This window comes from Schistocerca cancellata, chromosome 8 (assembly GCF_023864275.1).
Source record: "Schistocerca cancellata isolate TAMUIC-IGC-003103 chromosome 8, iqSchCanc2.1, whole genome shotgun sequence".
Classification (NCBI taxonomy): Eukaryota; Metazoa; Arthropoda; class Insecta; order Orthoptera; family Acrididae; genus Schistocerca; species Schistocerca cancellata.
Genome location: NC_064633.1, coordinates 74,469,664 through 74,494,879, shown reverse-complemented (window position 1 = coordinate 74,494,879; position 25,216 = coordinate 74,469,664).

Sequence of the window (25,216 nt, the reverse complement as noted above, 5' to 3'; positions counted from 1 at the left end):
ACCTATAATTACAGACACACGTAAATCGTAATTCTCACACTTCATGAGGCAAAGGTGACATTGTCCGCGAAGAAAAGAGAATCTTTACTATGAGACCTGTATTGTGGGATACCAGATAACGGTGCCGCACAACATTAGCATATGTTATCTAGCGATAACGACTTCGTTACAGAGTTAAAATAGTTCATGAAATTTGTGCGTGGCCACGCTACAAGTCTCATCATTGAGTGCTTGTTTCCTTGTATTGCTTCACTCTTTCTTTCCTGCTCTACTATGGTCCAGAAAACCCTTCCAGAAAAGCAGGATTGGTTGACAGTGATGGAATTTATGTCAATCATTATTCCGTAGAAGTTACTGCTTTAGCCGGCCAGAGTGGCAGAGCGGTTCTAGTCGCTACAATCTGAAACCGCGCGGCTACTTCGGTCGCAGGTTCGAATCCTGCCTCGGGCATGGATGTGTGTGATGTCCTTAGGTTAGTTAGGTTTAAGTAGTTCTAAGTTCTACAGGGCCTGATGACCTCAGAGGTCCCATAGTGCTCAGAGCCATTTTTTTCTGTTTTATAAAGTGAAAATGTACTGGTCGTTAAGACACGCTTTGCATGCTGAAGGCACATTTTCATTTATTTGAGAATAGGTATGCGAAAGCATATCTGCAACTTCAACTGCTAAACAAAGACAGCCACGTCCAGTAGGCCCCAACAGCCAACATGGAGTAGATAACAAGATTGTATACGTGGCCATGTGCTATGGAGAAAGAAGAGGAATGGAGGGGGGTTGTCGTAGGGGGAATAAAATGATATTGTAGGAGGGCTAAAAACAAAAAGCCATCATTATGGTTGAATTATAAACCCGAATTGTTTTTACAAAATACACTCCTGGAAATTGAAATAAGAACACCGTGAATTCATTGTCCCAGGAAGGGGAAACTTTATTGACACATTCCTGGGGTCAGATACATCACATGATCACACTGACAGAACCACAGGCACATAGACACAGGCAACAGAGCATGCACAATGTCGGCACTAGTACAGTGTATATCCACCTTTCGCAGCAATGCAGGCTGCTATTCTCCCATGGAGACGATCGTAGAGATGCTGGATGTAGTCCTGTGGAACGGCGTGCCATGCCATTTCCACCTGGCGCCTCAGTTGGACCAGCGTTCGTGCTGGACGTGCAGACCGCGTGAGACGACGCTTCATCCAGTCCCAAACATGCTCAATGAGGGACAGATCCGGAGATCTTGCTGGCCAGGGTAGTTGACTTACACCTTCTAGAGCACGTTGGGTGGCACGGGATACATGCGGACGTGCATTGTTCTGTTGGAACAGCAAGTTCCCTTGCCGGTCTAGGAATGGTAGAACGATGGGTTCGATGACGGTTTGGATGTACCGTGCACTATTCAGTGTCCCCTCGACGATCACCAGTGGTGTACGGCCAGTGTAGGAGATCGCTCCCCACACCATGATGCCGGGTGTTGGCCCTGTGTGCCTCGGTCGTATGCAGTCCTGATTGTGGCGCTCACCTGCACGGCGCCAAACACGCATACGACCATCATTGGCACCAAGGCAGAAGCGACTCTCATCGCTGAAGACGACACGTCTCCATTCGTCCCTCCATTCACGCCTGTCGCGACACCACTGGAGGCGGGCTGCACGATGTTGGGGCGTGAGCGGAAGACGGCCTAACGGTGTGCGGGACCGTAGCCCAGCTTCATGGAGACGGTTGCGAATGGTCCTCGCCGATACCCCAGGAGCAACAGTGTCCCTAACTTGCTGGGAAGTGGCGGTGCGGTCCCCTACGGCACTGCGTAGGATCCTACGGTCTTGGCGTGCATCCGTGCGTCGCTGCGGTCCGGTCCCAGGTCGACGGGCACGTGCACCTTCCGCCGACCACTGGCGACAACATCGATGTACTGTGGAGACCTCACGCCCCACGTGTTGAGCAATTCGGCGGTACGTCCACCCGGCCTCCCGCATGCCCACTATACGCCCTCGCTCAAAGTCCGTCAACTGCACATACGGTTCACGTCCACGCTGTCGCGGCATGCTACCAGTGTTAAAGACTGCGATGGAGCTCCGTATGCCACGGCAAACTGGCTGACACTGACGGCGGCGGTGCACAAATGCTGCGCAGCTAGCGCCATTCGACGGCCAACACCGCGGTTCCTGGTGTGTCCGCTGTGCCGTGCGTGTGATCATTGCTTGTACAGCCCTCTCGCAGTGTCCGGAGCAAGTATGGTGGGTCTGACACACCGGTGTCAATGTGTTCTTTTTTCCATTTCCAGGAGTGTATTATATGCTACAACCGTTGTATTACATCAGTATTTAATAAGTAGGTAATAAATAACTACTTAAGATTTTCAAGTGCGATCACTAGCGTGCTGCGCGACATAGTAGTGAAACGAACGGATGCACAAGGTTACTTGAATTTCACGCGCAGCCAGCACATCTAGCCAGTTGCTGCCCTGCTCACCCTGTGATTCCGCCGAGTTGTTGCCTCGGTTGTCGCTTATCGCTTCACAAGTCTGGTGTTCGCTCGCGGACGGAGCCAAAATGACGCACTTGTTTGCAGAAATGAATACGCTCAACCTTGGCTTGTAAGGAAATATGGTGAACAATTTTACAGCACAAAATATGGTTACAAGCCTTCTTCGCAAATCGGAACTTTAAAATATGCAATATGAATTTGGATTTCTTCTGTGTTCTACATCTACATCCATACTCCGCAAGCCACCTGACGGTGTGGGGCGGAGGGTACCTAGAGTACCTCTATCGGCTCTCCCTTCTATTCCAGTCTCGTATTGTTCGTGGAAACAAAGATTGTCGGTATGCCTCTGTGTGGGCTCTAATCTCTATGATTTTATCCTCATGGTCTCTTCGCGAGATATACGTAAGAGGGAGAAATATACTGCTTGACTCCTAGTTAAAGTATGTTCTCGAAACTGTAACAAAAGCCCGTACCGAGCTACTGAGCGTCTCTCTTGCAGAGTCTTCCACTGCAGTTTATCTATAATCTCCGTAACGATTTCGCGATTACTAAATGATCCTGTAACGAAGCGCGCTGCTCTCCGTTGGATCTTCTCTATCTCTCGTATCAACCCTGTCTGGTACGGATCCCACACGGGTGAGCAATATTTAAGCAGTAGGCGAACAAGTGTATTGTAACCTACTTCCTTTGTTTTCGGATTACATTTAGGTAGGATTCTTCCAATGAATCACAGTCTGGCGTCTGCTTTACCGACGATTAGTTTTATACGGTCATTCCATTTTAAATCACTCCTAATGCCTACTCCCAGATAATTTATGGAATTAACTGCTTCCAGTTCCTGACCTGCTATACTGTAGCTAAATGATAAGGGATCTTTCTTTCTGTGTTGAGATTCAATTGCCATTCCCTGCACCATGCGTCAATTCGCTGCAGATCCTCCTGCATTTCAGTACAATTTTCCATTGTTACAACCTCTCGATACACCACAGCATCATCCGCAAAAAGCCTCAGTGAACTTCCGATGTTATCCACAGTGTCGTTTATGTATACTGTGGATAGCAACGGTCCTATGACACTCCCCTGCGGCACACCTGATATCACTCTTCCTTCGGAAGACTTGTCTCCATTGAGAATGACATGCTGCGTTCTGTTATCTAGGAACTCTTCAATCCAATCACACAATTGGTCCATGCTCTTACTTTGTTCATTAAACGACTATGGGGAACTGTATCGAACGCCTTGCGGAAGTCGAGAAACACGGCATCTGCCTGGGAACCCGTGTCTATGGCCCTCTGAGGCTCGTGGACGAACAGCGCGAGCTGGGTTTCACACGATCGTCTTCTTCGAAACCCATGCTGATTCCTACAGAGTAGATTTCTAGTCTCCAGAAAAGTCATTATACTCGAACATAATACGTGTTACAAAATTCTACAACTGATCGACGTTAGAGATATAGGTCTATAGTTCTGCACATCTGTTCGACGTCCCTTCTTGAAAACGGGGATGACCTGTGACCTTTTCCAATCCTTTGGAACGCTGCGCTCTTCTAGAGACCTACGATACACAGCTGAAAGAAGGGGGGCAAGTTCCTTCGCGTACACTGTGTAAATTCGAACTGGTATCCCATCAGGTCCAGCGGCCTTTCCTCTTCTGGGCGATTTTAATTGTTTCTCTATCCCTCTGTCGTCTATTTCGATACCTACCATTTTGCCATCTGTGCGACAATCTAGAGAAGGAATGACAGTGCAGTCTTCCTCTGTTAAACAGCTTTGGAAAAAGTCAGTTAATATTTCAACCTTTAGTCTGTCATCCTCTGTTTCAGTACCATTCTGGTCACAGAGTGTCTGGAAATTTTATTTTGATGCACCTACCTCTTTGACAAAAGATCAAAATTTCCTAGAATATTCTGCCAAGTCAGTACATAGATCTTTACTTTGGAATTCCTTGAACGCCTTTTCCATAGCCCTCCTCACACTACATTTCACTTCGTGTAATTTTGGTTTGTTGGCAAGGCTATGTTCATGTTTGCTGCGAAGTTCCCTTTGCTTCCGTAGCAGTTTTCTAACTCGGTTGTTGTACCACGGTGGCTCTTTTCCATCTTTTACGATCTTGCTTGGCACATACTCATCTAATATATATTGTACGAGGGTTTTGAAGTTTGTCCACTGATCTTCAATACTATCTGTACTTGAGATAAAACTTTTGTGTTGAGCCGTCAAGTACTCTGAAATCTACTGTTTGTCACTTTTGCTAAACAGAAAAATCTTCTTACCTTTTTTCATATTTCTATTTACGGCAGAAATCACCGATGCTGTAACCGCTTTATGATTGAAACTGATATTTATGACTGACGTAAATAACAAAAATTCTAATTTAGAGGTTCAATAAGTCTGCACTTGACGAAAATTAAAAAAATTCTATCAACTAATATTTTCCTGATTTGAAGAAGCTACGGAAAATGCCTATTTTCGAAGATAATGTTGTTCCTCTCCATCTTCTTCCTCATTATCCATGTTTCGCTCTTATACGTTAAGCCTGGTTGCATATTATTGTCTCGTAAATATGGGGTTAGGATGTTCTGGGCGGCTGTTTACTGCTGAACCGTTTGGAGGAGGAGGAGGAGGAGGAGTATTTCATTCAGTTTAAATATCGAGTTGAACTCACGAGGGCTTAAGTCAGGGGAGTGCAGTAGGTGGTATAGCACTTAGCAGCCCCATCAGTCAAACAAATCAGTAACAGCTTGCACAATGCTTGAGCATTGTCTTGCAAAATGATGGTCAAATCCTGCAGAAAGCGTCATCACTTCTGTCTCTGAGCTGGTCGTAGCCTGTGCTCCCTTAATGAACAGCATAGAGAGAGAAGTTATGAAACTTTCTGCAGGACCTGACCATCATTTTACAGGACAATACTCAAGCACGTACAGTGCAAGCTGTTACTAATTTGTTTTACTGATGGGGCTGCTAAGTGCTATACCACCTACTGCACTCGCCTGACTTAAGCTCTAGTGAGTTCAACTCGTTTTCTAAACTGAAGGAAACACTTCACGCCATTCGCTTCAGAACTGCCACAAATTCGTCAGGCAATAGACCGCGCCGCTTGAACTGTCAACACAACTGGCACTGCTAAGAGTGTCCTACGACTTCCACATCGCTGGCAACGCGTTACACACAATGCTGGTGACTACTTTGAAGGTCAGTGAAACTTTGAAACACATATTTATTTTGTACGAGCTGTAAATAAATAGTTGCCACTATTAAAGTCCTAACCCTCGTATATATTCTCTTGATACTAAAACGGACTCAATACCCAATCCAACTTCAACTTTCTCTATAGTATTGTCCCGCTTGACAAACTATGAACGGGCTGTTAGATGTGGAAATATCTAATAAATTTAATGCCACCTGGATAGCAGACCGTAGAGAAGTTAATATACAGTTTCCAAATTAAATCCTCAATAAAAGCGAAGCCTCTCTTGTTTGTAGTAAAATAATGAGTAGTTGTGTTACGGCGCTGTCTCCATAGGGACCGGTAGAAGTGGCGTGGTCAAAACGCTGACCCATTCGGCGACGCAATATCATCTAGGGTGGCAGATGGGACGATTTACAGATAAGGATGCGATCTGCACACACAGCTGTCGTGACCAATGCAACAAACGTGTTCGTTAAATGGTTCGGAACTGTTTTTATCTTAGAACAGCTCCACCCAACTCGTATCAATTGCAGTCGACTTCGGTCCATAATCAGATTAATGCAAGATAGTAAGCTCCATTCTACACACAAGGTACAAAAATTTTCTGTAGTACTATTTACCTTTTTTTGCATTCTGTGTTCTGTGTGAGCTCGAACTGTAAACTCGAATTAAAAGTGTGCTTTAATATAACTGAACATTCGTGACGCATTACTTCACACATAGGGGTGGATGTGAGAGTAGATGATGAAGTGAAGTTGGAACTCTTGGACGAAGATATCGTTGTTATTGCAAAGGAGGAACGTGAACTGAAAGCTACAGCTAGAGTGTTAATAGAACAGAGAGGAAACTTAAGAGAGAGATATGCGATATTTTACTGCAGATCGACAGCATCGTCAATGAACAGTCTAGCTATTTCGATACCTCTGATTAGTGAGTATTTGCATCCCTCAATCACCGTTGAGGTAGTATCCTCGCTTCTGAAATGATCGTTAAATTCTGAATTTAGGGTTTCGCCTCGCTGTCCGTTTTCATAATTTTCAACACCAAAGTAATCAGCAAGACATCGAATGCAGTGGTGAAATCTTTTATTGTCTATTAATACAACCAGATCGTCACATTCTTATTTCACTTAGCATGAATGTATGTAAACCGCGTTGTATAGTGTACACTATGTGATAAAAATGTGAAGCACTCAGAAAGTGGTGTGGCCGCACACTTACGACATCGTAGCGCCTACTGCGTCGTCATCCCACTTTACGTCAAGCCATCACGGGATGCCTGCATCACAGGGTTTATGTTCACCAGGAAAACCTACGTGGTATGTGTTGTCAAAACAAAGACTTACTGGCGGCCAGAACACAACACCCCACCAGCTCTCTACCAACGGCCGCCAAGGACAGCTACCTGTTCGCGGAACCTGCAGAAAGCTTCACAAAAGGTCACAGCTGGCCTAGGAACTACTTTGCTACGCTGGGCACGTGATCGCAGATAGTTCCAGCAGATACGCCCGGCAACGGGCTTCATAAGGAGGCGCAGTGCCGGCAAAAGCCAGACCGACGGACCGCTCGGAAGGATACAGAGCTGCCTCCCTGGCAGCCGCGGACAGACGCCTCTTGTAGCTGGCTGATCTCTTGGTATAGTCGACGAACCTCTTGACGTTGTAGAAGTGTTTGTGTTCGCTCCATGTGAAGAGTCGGGTCTTTATTATTATTATTTGTTATTTTGTATTTGTGCAGTTCCGCGGTTGGGATCGAGTCGGTTGTTCTTTTGCATGTTGTATTATTGTTTGGTTTTGGTGAGTCCAATAAATTGTTTTCAGACTTCCGCATTTCTATTCTGTTAGCTCAGATACTTCAGAAAGGAAGGAAAATTCAAGACTAAGAGGGTAAGCGATTTTATTTCAGTATGAGCCACTTACCATTAAGATTTGTTCCTCCTCTAACCTGGATGCATACAGCGATTCCGTTGCGAAAGATGTCATGAAGCTGTCATATCCTCTCCTGCAGAAATCTTGCCCACAACTGCTGAAATTCGGTTCTAGGCGCTGCAGTCTGGAACCGCGCGACCGTTACTGTCGCAGGTTCGAATCCTGCCTCGGGCATGGATGTGTGTGGTGTCCTTAAGTTAGTTAGGTTTAAATAGTTCTAAGTGTAGGGGATTGATGACCTCAGATGTTAAGTCCCGTAGTGCTTAGAGCCATTTGAACCATATTGAATATTGGCACAGGGACGTTATTGACGTCCAAGCTGGTGCCATAAATGTTCTTTTGGGGGACAGATCTGGGCATCTTGCTTTCGATGGGAGTGCCTGCACATCACGCAGACAGTTCATAGAGACAAGTGATATTTCTGGACGAGCATTGCTCTACTGAAAACTGACGCAACGTAACCGTTGGGTGAGAGGCGATACATGAGAGGCGAGGATATGTGTGATTTACCGTTGTGATGTCAGAGTTCCCTCAGTCATCAGGCGTGACACGAAGCCACATTCGATGGCTCCCCGCGCCACGATGCTAGGATGTAACACCACTGTGTCTCTCCAAATCACTGGAAGAATAAGGCTCTGCCAGGTCGCTACTGTACTCGCCGACGAGGATCATCAGAGGTACTTCAGAACTGCAGTTCATTGCCAAACGCAATGCGACACAATTCGTCAGCAGTCTGTAGTTTCCGGTCACGGTGCTGCTCCAAACGCAGCCGCTGCGCTGTGGTGTAAACGGCAGCCCACGTGTGGGATGGTAATTCCCTAGTCTAGGTCCTGCTAGTCTGCAGACACAGAATATAGCAGGGAGGACATTACTTACTTATAGACGTGATGTATGGATTTGAAATGCTTGCGAAGTGCTTTGCGCACAATGCGGCAATCACCTGTTGTGGTGGTAAGACGCGGTCGAGAGGAACCTTTACGCCGAGTACGCCTGTCATTACTGTTCCACGCAGCCCTACAACGGACCACTGTCACATCCGAATCCACCACAAGTATAGGCAGTTCGCGGTTCTACCAGCCCCCCAAGTGGTGGCCCACGACGAGGCTAGTAGCAAACTCGGTCAAGTGCTGATGAGGCTGGCTGGCATCTCCGTGTGCTCCACGGTGATGACTCAACATCCAACGCTTTTCACTCTCCTTATGTACGCTACGGGGCCTGATAACAACGCCAAACACGAACAGCGCTAATGCACTCTGATAGTTATTACACCTGTCACGGAGAATTGTGTCTGTAATGCTTTACGTACCTGCACGTATACGTGCAAAAAGTTACACTGATATAGTCAGAACATGTATTTTGGGTGCTTCAGTCGGGCACTTTATTTTACCTTTAACAACAGTATTTTGCATTTCTCATATTTGAAATTAATGTCCCATTTCGTAAATAGGTGAGTTTCTATCAACTGTTTATCGGTTGTGACAACAACCCCCCCCCCCCCCCCCCGTCTCTTTCTTTCTGTCTCTATCAGCATATTTGTCGCTCCTCTTTCTCCAGCTACTCCTCTTCATGTGGGTTAATGAATGATGTGATAATTAACTCAAAGTAAAATGTGAGAAGGTGTACTATACGACAGCTGATGAAAGCTATGTTTCTAGACATGTAATCCTGTAAATCTGTTTACTTGCTTACTCAGTCAACAGAAGCACTGCGTAAGACGATACCAAATATAACGGCCTTCGGGGTTACCTATAATGTGTACCTCAAATACCTAGTGATTTTATTAACCTTCAAAAACGTCAAAAGCGACGCAGATGAGTCTAAGACTAGCAATTTATTATGGGACACATGCGGTCGAAAATGTCGGGAAAAACCACAAAGGTGGATGACAAACGTCCAACACGTGACGTCAGAGGATGACGTACCTCACCGCCAGTGCAGAAGTTGGGAGTGTCGATCCTGCGGTCGCCGGTAGGGGGCGGTGCTAAGCATCGCTCCTCTAGGGTACCGCGCATTCATTCTTACACTGTCCGATGTGCTACGACAGAGCCCGCGGCAGTGGTGATCCAATACTACGATGAACCGATTTACAATCAAGGAAACCCAGTAGCCTCACAGTGCCATGTATAGCACTGGCTCCTAGCAGGATCGACAAAGCGGACCGGTAAATGGGTGACGAGGCACGTCATCCGTGTAAATTTAGATGACATAGAAGTAAAAGTGTAGATTAAAACTGAAGAAACTGCAAAAAGGTGGGAATTTAAGGAGATGGGACTTGGATAAACTGAAAGAACCAGAGGTTGTACAGAGTTTAAGGGAGAGCATAAGGGAACAATTGACAGGAATGGGGGAAAGAAGTACAGTAGAAGAACAATGGGTAGCTCTGAGGGATGAAGTAGTGAAGGCAGCAGAGGATCAAGTAGGTAAAAAGACGAGGGCTGGTAGAAATCCTTGGGTAACAGAAGAAATATTGAATTTAATTGATGAAAGGAGAAAATATAAAAATGCAGTAAATGAAGCAGGGAAAAAGGAATAAAAACGTCTCAAAAATGACATCGACAGGAAGTGCAAAATGGCTAAGCAGGCATGGCTAGAGGACAAATGTCAGGATGTAGAGGCTTATCTCAAGAGGGGTAAGATAGATACTGCCTACAGGAAAATTAAAGAGACCTTTGGAGAAAAGAGAACCACTTGCATGAATATCAAGAGCTCAGATGGAAACCCAGTTCTAAGCAAAGAAGGGAAAGCAGAAAGGTGGAAGGAGTATATAGAGGGTCTATACAGGGGCGATGTTCTTGAAGGCAATATTATGGAAATGGAAGAGGATGTAGATGAAGATGAAATGGGAGATATGATACTGCGTGAAGAGTTTGACAGAGCACTGACAGACGTGAGTCGAAACAAGGCCCCGGCAGTAGACGACATTCCATTAGAACTACTGACAGCCTTGGCGGAGCCAGGCCTAACAAAACTCTACCATCTGGTGAGTAAGATGTATGAGACAGGCGAAATTCCCTCAGACATCAAGAAGAATGTAGTAATTCCAATCCCAAAGAAAGCAGGTGTGGACAGATGTGAAAATTACCGAACTATCAGTTTAATAAGTCACAGCTGCAAAATACTAACACGAATTATTTACAGACGAATGGAAAAACTGGTAGAAGTCGACCTCGGGGAAGATCAGTTTGGATTCCGTAGAAATCTTGGAACACGTGAGGCAATACTGACCCTACGACTTATCTTAGAAGCTAGATTATGGAAAGGCAACCCTACCTTCCTAGCATTTGTAGACTTAGAGAAAGCATTTGATAATGTTGACTGGAATACACTCTTTCAAATTCTGAAGGTGGCAGGAGTAAAATACAGGGAGCGAAAGGCTATTTACAATTTGCACAGAAAGCAGATGGCAGTTATAAGAGTCGAGGGGCATGAAAGGGAAGCAGTGGTTGGGAAGGGAGTGAGACAGGGTTGTAGCCTCTCCAGATGCTATTCAATCTGTATATTGAGCAAGCAGTAAAGGAGTCCGCCGCTCGTGGTCTCGCGGTAGCGTTCTCGCTTCCCGAGCACGGGGTCCCGGGTTCGATTCCCGGCGGGGTCAGGGATTTTCACCTGCCTCGAGATGACTGGGTGTTTGTGTTGTCCTCATCATTTCATCATCATCCAGGAAAGTGGCGAAATTGGACTGAGCAAAGATTGGATAATTGTACGGGCGCTGATAACCACGCAGTTGAGCGCCCCACAAACCAAACATCATCATCATCAAGCAGTAAAGGAAACAAAAGAAAAGTTCGGAGTAGGTATTAAAATCCATGGTGAAGAAATAAAAACTTTGAGGTTCGCCGATGACATTGTAATTCTGTCAGAGACAGCAAAGGACCTGGAAGAGTAATTGAACGGAATGGACAGTGTCATTAAAGGAGGATATAAGAAGACAATAAACAAAAGGAAAACGAGGGTAATGTAATCGAATTAAGTCGGGTGATGCTGAGGGAATTAGATTAGGAAATGAGACACTTAACGTAGTAAAGGAGTTTTGCTATTTGGGGAGCAAAATAACTGATGATGGTCGAAGTAGAGATGATATAAAATGTAGACTGGCAATGGTAAGGAAAGTGTTTCTGAAGAATAGAAATTTGTTAACATCGAGTATTGATTTAAGTGTCAGGAAGTAGTTTCTGAAAGTATTTGTATGGAGTGTAGCCATGTATGGAAGTGAAGCATGGACGATAAATAGTTTAGACAAGAAGAGAATAGAAGCTTTCGATATGTGATGTTACAGAAGAATGCTGAAGATTAGATGGGAAGATGATATAACTAATGAGGAGTTATTGAATATAATTGGAGAGAAGAGGAGTTTGTAGCACAACTTGACAAGAAGAAGGGACCGGTTGGTAGGACATGTTCTGAGACATCAAGGGATCATAAATTTAGCATTGGAGGGCAGCGTGGAGGGTAAAAATCGTAGGGGGAGACCAAGAGATGAATACACTAAGCAGATTCAAAAGGATGTAGGCTGCGGTAGGTACTGGGAGACGAATAAGCTTGCACAGGATAGAGTAGCATGGAGAGCTGCATCAAAAGAGTCTCAGGACTGAAGACCACAACAACAACAACAACAAAAACAACAGAAGTAAAAGTTGTATGTACCCAAAGAAGTACAGGTGCGATGAACGAGAGTTTTATGAATGGGAGAGAGAAATTTGAATAAATACATAGTATGCGGGGGAGAAACCAGAATCTATAAGGACGTAGTATGAGACAGACATAGTAGTTATACAGAAGAAAGGACGGAACAGATAAAGCAGAAAGAGTAAGAGATATAGAAACTAGTGTGAGAGGAAAGAATAAATGAGAAATACCAATCGAGTAGAAAATGAGAGACGAAGAAAGAGATAGGCAATGGAAGCGACGATGCTATATATTTTGCTCCTTTCCTTGTAATACGATTACATACAAACGATATTTCAGGTTACTGCTAATTCTAAGAATCTCTGCAAATGCTGGCGACTTTGGACGCGCTGGTAACGCCCTTATAAACGCAGCCAGCGAGACCGTGTCGGCACGCGGTGGGGGGCCTGGGGTGTTTACACAGGTGTGTAATCTGCTGCTCGCCTGAATGCACTCCCCGGCCGCGGCCGCCGGACGTCGCTTATCTGGGCCTCAGGAGGCGGGGTGCCAGTAAACAGGCAGCTTGAAGCTGGCCGAGCATAAACGTCCACTGCGAGGAACGTCGGCGCCGCCGGCCGGGGCAGCAAAGAAGAAGAGGAAAAACACCGTATCGCACATGTGCGTAACTCAAAGGTGAAACACAGAAAGACTAGAAGCACGTAATCCTCGTGCACTTATGCCGGTGCCCGCGTTTATCAACACAAAATATTCAATGTCGAAAAGAAGTGGTTCCTTGTCACCGATACCTCTCAAACCTACCGCGGTCTTCCTCGTCCTGTTACTATTATTTACGACACGGAGGCTCAGGACACACTTCCTCTTCCAGCGAAAACTTAAATCAGTACTTCTTCCCAACATATTTCCGCTCAGAATGACATTCACTACTCGAACTCATTACAGGTGTTCCTTCCTCTCGATATTTGCTGTTAATCCTTATTAGACGACGCATTGCCAACCAGACACAGCCAGTACATTCAGCTGCCAAGCGTCCATATCTCCTACATACCGACCAAACACTGGGTACTGACAGTGGATATGGTGCACGATGTACCAGTAAGTTACACTGTTGCCACTTGCGTGTATGTAGATCACCATACGTTACCAAAGTTGTTGTTGTTGTTGTTGTGGTCTTCAGTCCAGAGACTGGTTTGATGCAGCTCTCCATGCTAATCTATCCTGTGCAAGCTCCTTCATCTCCCAGTACCTACTGCAACCTACATCCTTCTGAATCTGCTTAGTGTATTCATCTCTTGGTCTCCCTCTACGATTTTTACCCTCCACGCTGCCCTCCAATGCTAATTTTGGGATCCCTTGATGCCTCAAAACATGTCCTACCAACCGATCCCTTCTTCTAGTCAAGTTATGCCACAAACTTCTCTTCTCCCCAATTCTATTCAATACCTCCTCATTAGTTATGTGATCTACCCATCTAATCTTCAGCATTCTTCTGTAGCACCACATTTCGAAAGCTTCTATTCTCTTCTTGTCTAAACTATTTATTGTCCATGTTTCACTTCCATACATGGCTACACTCCATACAAACACTTTCAGAAACCACTTCCTGACACTTAAATCTATACTCGATGTTAACAAATTTCTATTCTTCAGAAACGCTTTCCTTGCCATTGCCAGTCTACATTTTATATCCTCTCTACTTCGACCATCATCAGTTATTTTGCTCCCCAAATAGCAAAACTCCTTTACTACTTTAAGTGTCTCATTTCCTAATCTAATTCCCTCAGCATCACCCGACTTAATTCGACTACATTCCATTATCCTTGTTTTGCTTTTGTTGATGTTCATCATACACCCTTCTTTCAAGACACTGTCCATTCCGTTCAACTGCTCTTCCAAGTCCTTTGCTGTTTCTGACAGAATTACAACGTCATCGGCGAACCTCAAAGTTTTTATTTCTTCTCCCTGGATTTTAATACCTACCCCAAATTTTTTTTTGTTTCCTTTACTGCTTCCTCAATATTCAGATTGAATAACATCGGGGAGAAGCTACAACCCTGTCTCACTCCCTTCCCAACCGCTGCCTCCCTTTCATGTCCCTCGACACTTACAACTACCATCTGGTTTCTGTACAAATTGTAAATAGCCTTTCGCTCCCTGAATATTACCCCTGCCACCTTTAGAATTTGAAAGAGAGTATTCCAGTCAACATTATCAAATGCTTTCTCTAAGTCTACAAATGCTAGAAACGTAGGTTTGCCATTCCTTAAGCTTTCTTCTAAGATAAGTCGAAAGGTCAGTATTGCCTCACGTGTTCCAACATTTCTACGGAATCCAAACTGATCTTCCCCAAGGTCGGCTTCTACCAGTTTTTCCATTCGTCTGTAAAGAATTCGTGTTAGTATTTTGCAGCTGTGACTTATTAAACTTATAGTTCGGTAATTTTCACATCTGTCAACACTTCCTTTCTTTGGGATTGGAATGATTATATTCTTCTTGAAGTCTGAGGGTATTTCGCCTGTCTCGTACATCTTGCTCACCAGATGGTAGAGTTTTGTCAGGACTTGCTCTCCCAAGGCCGTCAGTAGCTCTAATGGAATGTTCTCTACTCCCGGGGCCTTGTTTCGACTCACGTCTTTCAGTGTTCTGTCAAACTCTTCATGCAGTATCGTATCTCCCATTTCATCTTCATCTACATCCTCCTCCATTTCCATAATATTGTCCTCAAGTACATCGCCCTTGTATAGACCCTCTATATACTCCTTCCACCTTTCTGCTTTCCCTTCTTTGCTTAGAACTGGGTTTCCATCTGAGCTCTTGATATTCATACAAGTGGTTCTCTTTTCTCCAAAGGTCTCTTTAATGTTTGAGTAGGCTGTATCTATCTTACCCCTAGTGAGATAAGCCTCCACGTCCTTACATTTGTCCTCTAGCCATGCCTGCTTAGCCATTTTGCACTTCCTGTCGATGTCATTTTTGAGACGTTTGTATTCCATTTTGCCTGCTTCATTTATTGCATTTTTGCATTTTCTCCTTTCATCAATTACATTCAATATTTCTTCTGTTACCCAAGGATTTCTACTAGCCCTCGTCTTTTTACCTACTTGATCCTCTGCTGCCTTCGCTACTTCATCCCTCAGAGCTACCCATTCTTCTTCTACTGTATTTCTTTTCCCATTCCTGTCTATTGTTCCCTTATGCTCTCCCTGAAATTCTGTACAACCTCTGGTTTAGTCAGTTTATCCAGGTCCCATCTCGTTGAATTCCCCACCTTTTTGCAGTTTCTTTAGTTTTAATCTACTGTTCATAACCAATAGATTGTGGTCAGAGTCCACATCTGCCTCTGGAAATGTCCTACAGTTTAAAACCTGGTTCCTAAATCTCTGTCTTACCATTATATAATCTATCTGATACCTTTTAGTATCTCCAGGATTCTTACATGTATACAACCTTCTTTTATGATTCTTGAACCAAGTGTTAGCTATATTAAGTTATGCTTTGTGCAAAGTTCTAACAGACGGCTTCCTCTTTCATTCCTTAGCCCCAATCCATATTCACCTACTATGTTTCCTTCTCCCCCTTTTCCTATTGTCGAATTACAGTTACCTATGACTATTAAATTTTCGTCTCCCTTCACTACCTGAATAATTTCTTTTATCTCATCATGCATTTCTTCAATTTCTTCGTCATCTGCAGAGCCTTCTGGTATATAAACTTGTACTACTGTACTAGGCATGGGCTTCGTGTCTGTCTTGGCCACTATAATACGTTCACTATGCTGTTTGTAGTAGCTTACCCGCACTCCTATTTTTTTTATTCATTATTAAACCTACTCCTGCATTACCCCTATTTGATTTTGTATTTATAACCCTGTATTCACCCGACCACAAGTCTTGTTCCTCCTGCCACCGAACTTCACTAATTCCCACTATATCTAACTTTAACCTATCCATTACCCTTTTTAAATTTTCTAACCTACCTGCCCGATTAAGGGATTTGACATTCCACGCTCCGATCCGTAGAACGCCAGTTTTCTTTCTCCTGATAACGACGTCCTCTTGAATAGTCCCCGCCCGGAGATCCGAATGGGGCACTATTTTACCTCCGGAATATTTTAACCAAGAGGACGCCATCATCATTTAACCATACAGTAGAGCTGCATGCCATCGGGTAAAATTACGGCTGTAGTTTCCCCTTGCTTTCAGCAGTTCGCAGTACCACAACAGCAAGGCCGTTTTGGTTAATGTTACAAGGCCAGATCAGTCAATCACCCAGACTGTTTCCCCTGCAACTACTGCAAAGGCTGCTGCCCCTCTTCAGGAACCACACGTTTGTCTGGCCTCTCGACAGATACCCCTCCGTTGTGGTTGCACCTACGGTTCGGCTATCTGTATCGTTGAGGCACGCAAGCCTCCCCACCAACAGCAAGGTCCATGGTTCATGGGGGGAGGAGTATTGCCTCTAAATTCTTTAACATCAGTTGACCTTATAATTAAATTTTCTTCAAGACATTTAAGTCTCATCTTTATCTACGATATTGACGTATGTTGAATGAATGATTTATAATTTGTGCTACAGCTTGGACTTGAACCCGGGTCTCCATGCTTACTAGGCAAAAATGATGACCACTACAACACTGTGGCTAACACTGCTGCACGAACCACCCATGTCCAATCCCTTCCTCACCACAAACTTCAAATCATATCTTCAGCTTATTTTAAACGTCTCAAGGAAAATTTAATTATAAGATCTATATGATCACCGGAGGTACCGTATTTCCCCTTTATTTCCAATGCTGGGGCCATACTCCAACGCTCGAGAGTCCTGGCAATAGTGACGATTAGGGGGAAAATAAGCTCGACATATGAACTGAATTTTGCGTTGGCGAGGGCACTGGACTTGTGCAGTCCGTGCAGCAGTGTTAGCCATAATGTCATATAATGGTCAGCATCTACATCTACATCCATACTCCACAAGCGACCTGACGGTGTGTGGCGGAGGGTACCTTGAGTACCTCTATCGGTTCTCCTTTCTATTCCAGTCTCGTATTGTTCGTGGAAAGAAGGATTGTCGGTATGCCTCCGTGTGGGCTCTAATCTCTCTGATTTTATCCTGATGGTCTGTTCGCGATATATACGTAGGAGGGAGCAAGATACTGCTTGACTCCTCGGTGAAGGTATGTTCTCGAAAGTTCAATAAAAGCCCGTACCGAGTTACTGAGCGTCTCTCCTGCAGTCTTCCACTGGAGTTTGTCCATCATCTCCGTAACGCTTTCAAGATTACTAAATGATCCTGTAACGAAGCGCGCTGCTCTCTGTTGGATCTTCTCTATCTCTCCTCAACCCTATCTAGTACGGATCCCACACTGGTGAGCAGTATTGAAGCAGTGGGCGAACAAGTGTACTGTAACCTACTTCCTTTGTTTTCGGATTGCATTTCTATAGGATTCTTCCAATGAATCTCAGTCTGGCATCTGCTTTACCGACAAACAACTTTATATGATCGTTCCATTTTAAATCACTCCTAATGCCTACTCCCAGATAATTTATGGAATTAACTGCTTCCAGTTGCTGACCTGCTATATTGTAGCTAAATGATAAATGATCGTTCTTTCTTTGTATTCACAGCACATTACGCTTGTCTACATTGCGATTCAATTGACATTCCCTGCACCATGCGTCAATTCGTTGCAGATCCTCCTGCATTTCAGTACAATTTTCCATTGTTACAACCTCTCGATATACCATAGCATCATCCGCGAAAAGCCTCAGTGATCTTCCGATGTCATCCACAAGGTTATTTATGTATATTGTGAATAGCAACGGTCCTACGACACTCCCTTGCGGCACACCTGATATCAGTCTTGGAAGTAGGCTGTTTAGGCTTTTTTAATGGTAACGCCACGTAGCGCTCTGTATGAAAATCACTGGCTGTGCTGTGTGCAGTCTGTGGCTAGTTTGCATTGTTGTCTGCCATTGTAGTGTTGGGCAGCGGCAGCTGGATGTGAACAGCGCGTAGCGTTGCGCAGTTGGAGGTGAGCCGCCAGCAGTGGTGGATGTGGGGAGAGAGATAGCGGAGTTTTGAAATTTGTAATACTAGATATTATGAACTGCTATGTATATTATGATTTTTCAACACTATTAAGGTATATACATTGTTTGTTCTCTATTAAAATCTTTCATTTGCTAACTATGCCTATCAGTAGTTAGTGCCTTCCGTAGTTTGAATCTTTCATTTAGCTGGCAGTAGTGGCGCTCGCTGTATTGCAGTAGTTCGAGTAATGAAGATTTTTGTGAGGTAAGTGATTTGTGAAAGGTATAGGTTAATGTTAGTCAGGGCCATTCTTTTGTAGGGATTTTTGAAAGTCAGATTGCGTTACGCTAAAAATATTGTGTGTCAGTTTAAGCACAGTCGTGTATAAATTTTTCTAAGGGGACGTTTCACTCTTATTTCGGAAGACTTGTTTCCATTGAGAATGACATGCTGCGTTCTGTTATCTAGGAACTCTTCAATCCAATCACACAATTGGTCTGATAGTCCATATCCTCTTACTTTGTTTATTAAACGACTGTGGGGAACTGTATCGAACGCCTTGCGGAAGTCAAGAAACACGGTATCTGCCTGGGAATCCGTGTCTATGGCCCTCTGAGTCTCGTGGTCGAATAGCACAAGCTGGGTTTCACACAGTCGACTGTTTCGAAACCCATGCTGATTCCTACAGAGTAGATTTCAAGTCTCTAGAAAAGTGATCTGTGCGACAATCTAGAGAAGGAATTGCAGTGCAGTCTACCCCTTACTGTCATTCCTAGTCTTCATTTACTTGAAATCTGTCGCTATTTCCTTCCCCGGCTTCTCGTGGAAGCTGCTTATCGCTCTATGACGCACAATGAGTGGATCACTAACGCCCTCGTATGTGTAAGCAATGCCGAAACAGGGCAACTGAAGTGAACCAAATCAACAATCAGAAATGTGAGTACGAATTACTAAATGCGCTGCTGTTTACATCTAAATATTCTGAATTAGTCTATTTACTCAGTTAATACGTGGGGCGAGTAGTAAGTAATGCAATATTTTTTTTCTGAAAGCTGGTTAGTTTCATTCAGGACTACAACACACCATATTATGCCCTACTCTTTTGACAACAAAGGCCTGTTTCGCAACATAATGCGATGACTTGAAGCCACCTTACTGAGAGGTGCTGTGGGCCGCATAGTATCGCGCTGTTGGTCGATCTCGGAGCGAGCATCAGGAACCTCCCAATCATCCGTGTACTGATTACCGCAGAGTGCCTTCTTCATGGGACCTGACGACTGGTAGTCGGGAGGTGAGAGGTTCGGGCTATAGGGTTGATGAGGAAGAGCAGTCCAATGGCATTTTTGAACTCCTTGTAGACTTGTGTGAGGCCTCGGGTTGTCATTGATAAGTAGAAGTTTGTTTGCATTTTTGTGGCGGCGAATACCTCGAAAGCATTTCTTCGATGTCCTGAAGATACCGCAATGCGCTCACAGTTGAGGCAGAGTAACCTCTGCGGAATGCATTGCCGGCTGACGTTGCGGCTTTGGAAACTTCCTTCGGTGCACAGTTCGTATGGTGCCACTGCACGGTGTACTGACCTCGAGAAGTTATTTTGTGATTTCAGATACCATGAAAATTACCAATAAGGTCGTTCCATGTTGCGCTCCAAATATGTTGTGAACTGAGAATTCTTCTCTCTGCTGTCGGACATGAGATGACGAGCAGATGACTAAGGAGATTGCCCCTCGTTGGGAGAAAACAATTAATTGATATCAATAATTAAATGAAATCAAAGACAAAGGGTACAAATTTAAGGTGTTCATGTCTGAATGTAAAAGATTGCTTATAGGATGAAAATATGAAATCAAATCTGTTTATTTTCTGTCTGTTTACAGAAACCAAAACAAAATTGCAAATGTCAGGGCCGATTTGGCTGGGCGTGGAGGCGACTCCGTTGTTAATAGGAAGTAGGAGGGGACGGATCGCCTCGCCGTTACTCGTTACCGCTGGCCGCGCAGTGCTGCCGGCGGCAGGAGCTGCGTCGGTACGGCGCGTCGCCCCGGAGCTGTGCGGCTCGAGTCGGCCGCGGCTGCAGTCGGCGCCCAGCTACGATCTCCGCGTTGACTGTCGTTGTCGCTTCCGTGGTCGAAGCTGTGCCATCACGGTGTCGGAAGGCGGACGTTGGCGCCCGTGTCCTCCGTCTTTGGCGGTGCCTCCACGGCTCCCTTCTCGCTTCTCCCCCATCTCTCACCTTAACTCCTCTTCGAAATATTCTTCCTTTCGCCGTTTTCATTGGCGGACGAAATTTTCAGTGCAGCCCAATGGCCGTTCGCCGTTTCACTGCCGCGCCTCTCTGCGTGGGGTGGAAATTTGCTACCTGGCGAGTGCTGGCGTGTGCCCCGTGAATTGGCGTCTTTCTCACGATTTCACAATCTTAAGATGTTTTCCTGCATTCCGAGGCTGTTGGAAGAGCAGCTACACAACACTTCTTTATAACCGCTCTCTCTGCGTGACGCCTGGACAGACTCGTGTTTAGGCTCCTCCTCAAAATCTGCTGGCATCCATTATGTATAAGGAATGTCCTCACTGTCTTCTTCTTAAAAACACTGACTTATTTCACACGCCTCCCTGCGCCAGTCCCCCGCGCTTTGTGCACGCTCCTCGCTGTGCCCGTGGGATGCTCGAATTGTCGGCACATCCCTCCCTGCCTTCTAAGCCGTGTAAGATGGCTGCAGCCGGGTCAGAAGAACTCAGATGCTTCCGCGCGTAAGTTCTCGGCCTTCCGTCCTAACGGCTGCAGGTGTCCGTCAGTTCTCGTTGTCAGACGGGTCCTTCGCAACGTGTCCCTCCCGGAGCGAGGTGAGGGCGTCCGCTCGGCTTCCCACTGTGTCCTTGCAGAATGACCGCAGTGTCCTCTCCTCGGGGGCTCGCCCAGGGTGTCGGGCTGCCTCCTCATCCTCGGCCGCTCGCGGCGAGCTGGCGAAAGTGGCTACGGCCAGACGTATTACAGTGGATTGTCCTTTTGTTTCCAGTACGAAGTGACGAACCCACGTTTCACCACCTGTGAAGATGCTCGACGAAGAATTGTCACGATCAGCGTCGTAAAGCGCAGGCGCTCCGCACGAACGATCCTTCGCTGCTCTTCTTGTGTTAGGCGGGCACACGCCTCTCAACAGGTGGACGACTGTGTCCGCACTACAGCAGAAATGTGCAGTTGTGCAGCGAGACACTTGATTATGATCTGTAGATGATCTGAAATGAAAGTGTCCGCACTTTCGAACATTCCAGGGGTCACAGCTGTGAGCTGTGTGCGGCTGGCCGGCTCACGGGAAATTCGGGAGGCTTGCGCTGCCTCGAGTGACAGAAGCCACGCCCAATGACTCACTGTGGTTTTGTCACCGCCAGGTCTCCATAGACTTTCGGCACGCGCCGATGAATATCTCTGATGTCCTAGTTTTCCCCGAAAAGAAACTCGATGACAGCTCTCTGCTTGGAACGCATCTCCGTTGCAGACGCCGTTTTGAATTCTACGTACAGCGCTGCCACCTATCAGAGCGTCACGAAACTATAGGGGCGAAGCGGGAATATTCCAAGATGCATCACAACAATTTCGCATTTCTTCAAGCGCAACTGGCCGGGAAAAAAGTGTTGCATTACTTATTGAACACCCTTCGTAAAATTTTCCCAGCTGTTAATAATAATAATAATAATAATAATAATAATAATGAGTGATACTCAGTAGAACGTAAAATTATACCTGCAAACGTCCTCGATGTTATTATGACAGCCGCCAGCACACTTGGCGTCATTATTATTCTCAATCCTTGTCCTGTGATGCAGGAGCCCACCATCAAACTAGCGGTCAAAACTCTGTTACGATAAGGAAACGCTATAAACTTAGAACTTGTAAATTAATTATTAATTCGTAATGGGCATAATGGTGAATGCTACAATAATACAGATGAAATTAAAACTATTGAATGATAAGCGCGATGGAGATTGTTGTCTTTTATTGTATTAAACTGAACAAAATTTGGCGTCACATGCTCTTAAATGATGAATTAGTCTCAAAGCCTTAACACGAGGTATCATGTGAACTTAATAATCAAGAGTACTGGCTGAATTAGGGAAGTAAATCAGTTTGGTGGCTCCAAACATTACGGCTCATAATGTCGCAAGTCTAATTCGTTAAGTAAGTAGCCACGTGACCCTGACAGTGTAAGAAAAGAAAGGAAGAAGATTAACACCACTTGCCTAGGTCGGTCCCCCACTTGACAATTAATTTTTCTTGACGTTGTGTGAAGTGCAATCCATGTCTCTGATTTGAATGGACGTTCAGCGCGTCGCATTCCGCTGTTCGTGCTGCAGCTCACCCGCTGATTTCAGCAGCAGGCGTCGACGTGTGGTTGGTGCGTTCGTCTCCGCCTTAGGCGCCGGTAGCAGACGCAGGTTTCGTGCTCCCACAGTCGGCCTCCGTTATCCAGCGCAAGTTTTGACACCGAGCTGCACGGAAGTTCGAATACTGAGACCGACCTGTACCGAAACCGCTGAGCAAATGGGTCCCACTTCGAGGCTGCTCCTCGCCACACAATTCCGGAGCAGTGCTTCCTCGCCGAGCCACCGAGCAGTTCCTGGGCAGACAGAAGGCGCAGCTATGAATCAGAAAAGTTTGCAATAAAGATAATGTTCCCACCCACGTGTCCAAGAGAAAGAGCCGATAAAAACTCGACCTCGACAAAGGCAGAAAGCATACCCAAAATCACCTCTACAACGACACGCGGGCACCAACCTTCCTCTCCCACAAGAATTTACACAAATACCAAGCACGTTATTCTGGCTCGCCGATCTGATAGCACGAGATCGGAGAAGATGCTGTCGAGTCCTGAAAGCTCTGCCACTTGCAATCTTGTGTTCCGGACTGGACTCAAAAACAGTTTTAGCTGACGCCTGCTCGTCTGGCCTCCGCAAATGAAGCTGAAGTTAATGTCGGACCCTCTGCACTGGCCGCGCTCGAGTCTGAGAGCAGGGCCGGACTGACGGTGCAGCCGAGCACAAACAGAGCAGCTGTCCCCACTGGCTGCGACGCCCTGGCCGACTGCCATGGCATCGAGTTTACAACAGTGGTGTTAACCGCAATTTGTGTCAGTCTTAATGAGTGGCTGTTTTGGCTGACAAGTAACTATCTGTCATATTTCCGAGCACGGTTGAATTTCACTTATATTTCACAGGAGTGGAGACTTTTCATAGATGCATCGAAAACAAGTCTGAAGGGTGTTTTGCTCCATAACGGAAATACAATACCCTCTGTTCCAGTAGCTTATGCTAGTTTGACAAAAGAGAATTACGAATTCGTACAAAGGATGCTAAATTCATTAAAATACAATGAACACAAATGGAAAATATGTGCAGATTTCAAGGTAATTGCTATGGTACTAGGAATACAACAAGGCTACACAAAGTATGCCTGTTTTCTTTGCGAGTGGGATAGTCAAGACCGAAATTCTCACTACGTGAAAAAGAAATGGCCTAGGCGAAGATAAAAAGTTGGCGAAAAGAATGGACAACGTGAAAGTCTGGTAGCTTCTGAATATATACTACTTTCACCGCTTCACCTCAAACTTGGACTGATGAAACAATTCGTGAAGGCCATGGATCCAACAGGTTGTGGGTTTGCATATCTAGCTACCATATTCCCCCGTCTTTCAGCTGCAAAAACAAAGGAAGGTGTATTTGTGGGCCCACAAATCAGGGAACTGCAAAAAGATGCAAATTTTGAAGCATGTTTAACTGATAAAGAAAAAAACCGCATGGGACTGTTTCAATGTGGTGTCGGAAAACTTCCTGAAGAAGAAGAGCTACTAACTACAAAGCAATGGTGAAGGATATGATCAAAGCATATCAAGATTCGGGGTGCAGTATGTCTTTGAAGGTACATATAATGGACTCTCATCTGGACTACTTCACAGAGAGTTGTAGTGACGTATCGGATGAACATGGGGAAAGATTCCATAAAGACATATCTACCATAGAAAGGCGCTATGAAGGGAAGTGGGTACCTTCTATGTTAGCAGATTATTGCTGGAATATCATTCGAGAGAAGAAAGATTCACAATACAAGAGAAAAAATGATGTGCATTACAAGGCAGTGGCTCATTGTTTGTCAATTTTCTGTAATTTCTCATGTCAAATAAATGCTTCAAAGTGTATACACAAAGGTTACCGTGTTATATGTTAGATCCCACCTTTCATTAATGTGATGAACTTATAACATCATAAAGATGTGCACTTGTTTGTCGAAATTCACCTCATGTTTGCTGCACTATATCAGAAACTGAAAAGAGAAATAAAATTGCAATTACTCATAAACTATCCCTGACAGAAAAAAACCAAAAACAGTTTTCAATTCAGCACTCAAAATACAACTAGGATCACAACATTTTTTATCAGAAATAGAAAAAAAGGTTTGTTTTTGTAGAACAGTGTTACAGATCCCTTGTATTTTTCAGATTGATGTTCATCTACAGAGAATATATCCATGTGGATATTTAATATATCATCATAACGATGTTTAAGTTAATATTCTAGGATAAGTAATCTGTACTATCTCACACTACACTCGTCCTCGTCTACATTATTGTTGTCAAATTTTAACAGTGCGAATGGGCTAGCTGCAGAGGAAGCACCGCTTCCCGTCAGATCACAGAAGTGCTGTAGTTCTTGGCTATCCCTTGGATGGGTGACCGTTTGCGGCTGCCGACTCCTGAAGGCAAGAGGGTGCACTAGAGCCATGTGAGGCAAGCCGAGCAGCTACCTGAGTGAGAAGTAACTGCTCAGGTATCCTAAACTAACAACGGCCAGGACTGCGGTTTCCTGACCACATGACTGTCTGTAACCGCATCCACTGGTGCCTTGGGCTGAGTTTGACGCAGTAGTCGGTCCATACCGTTGGACCTCCAAGGGCTTTCGGAAGAGATTT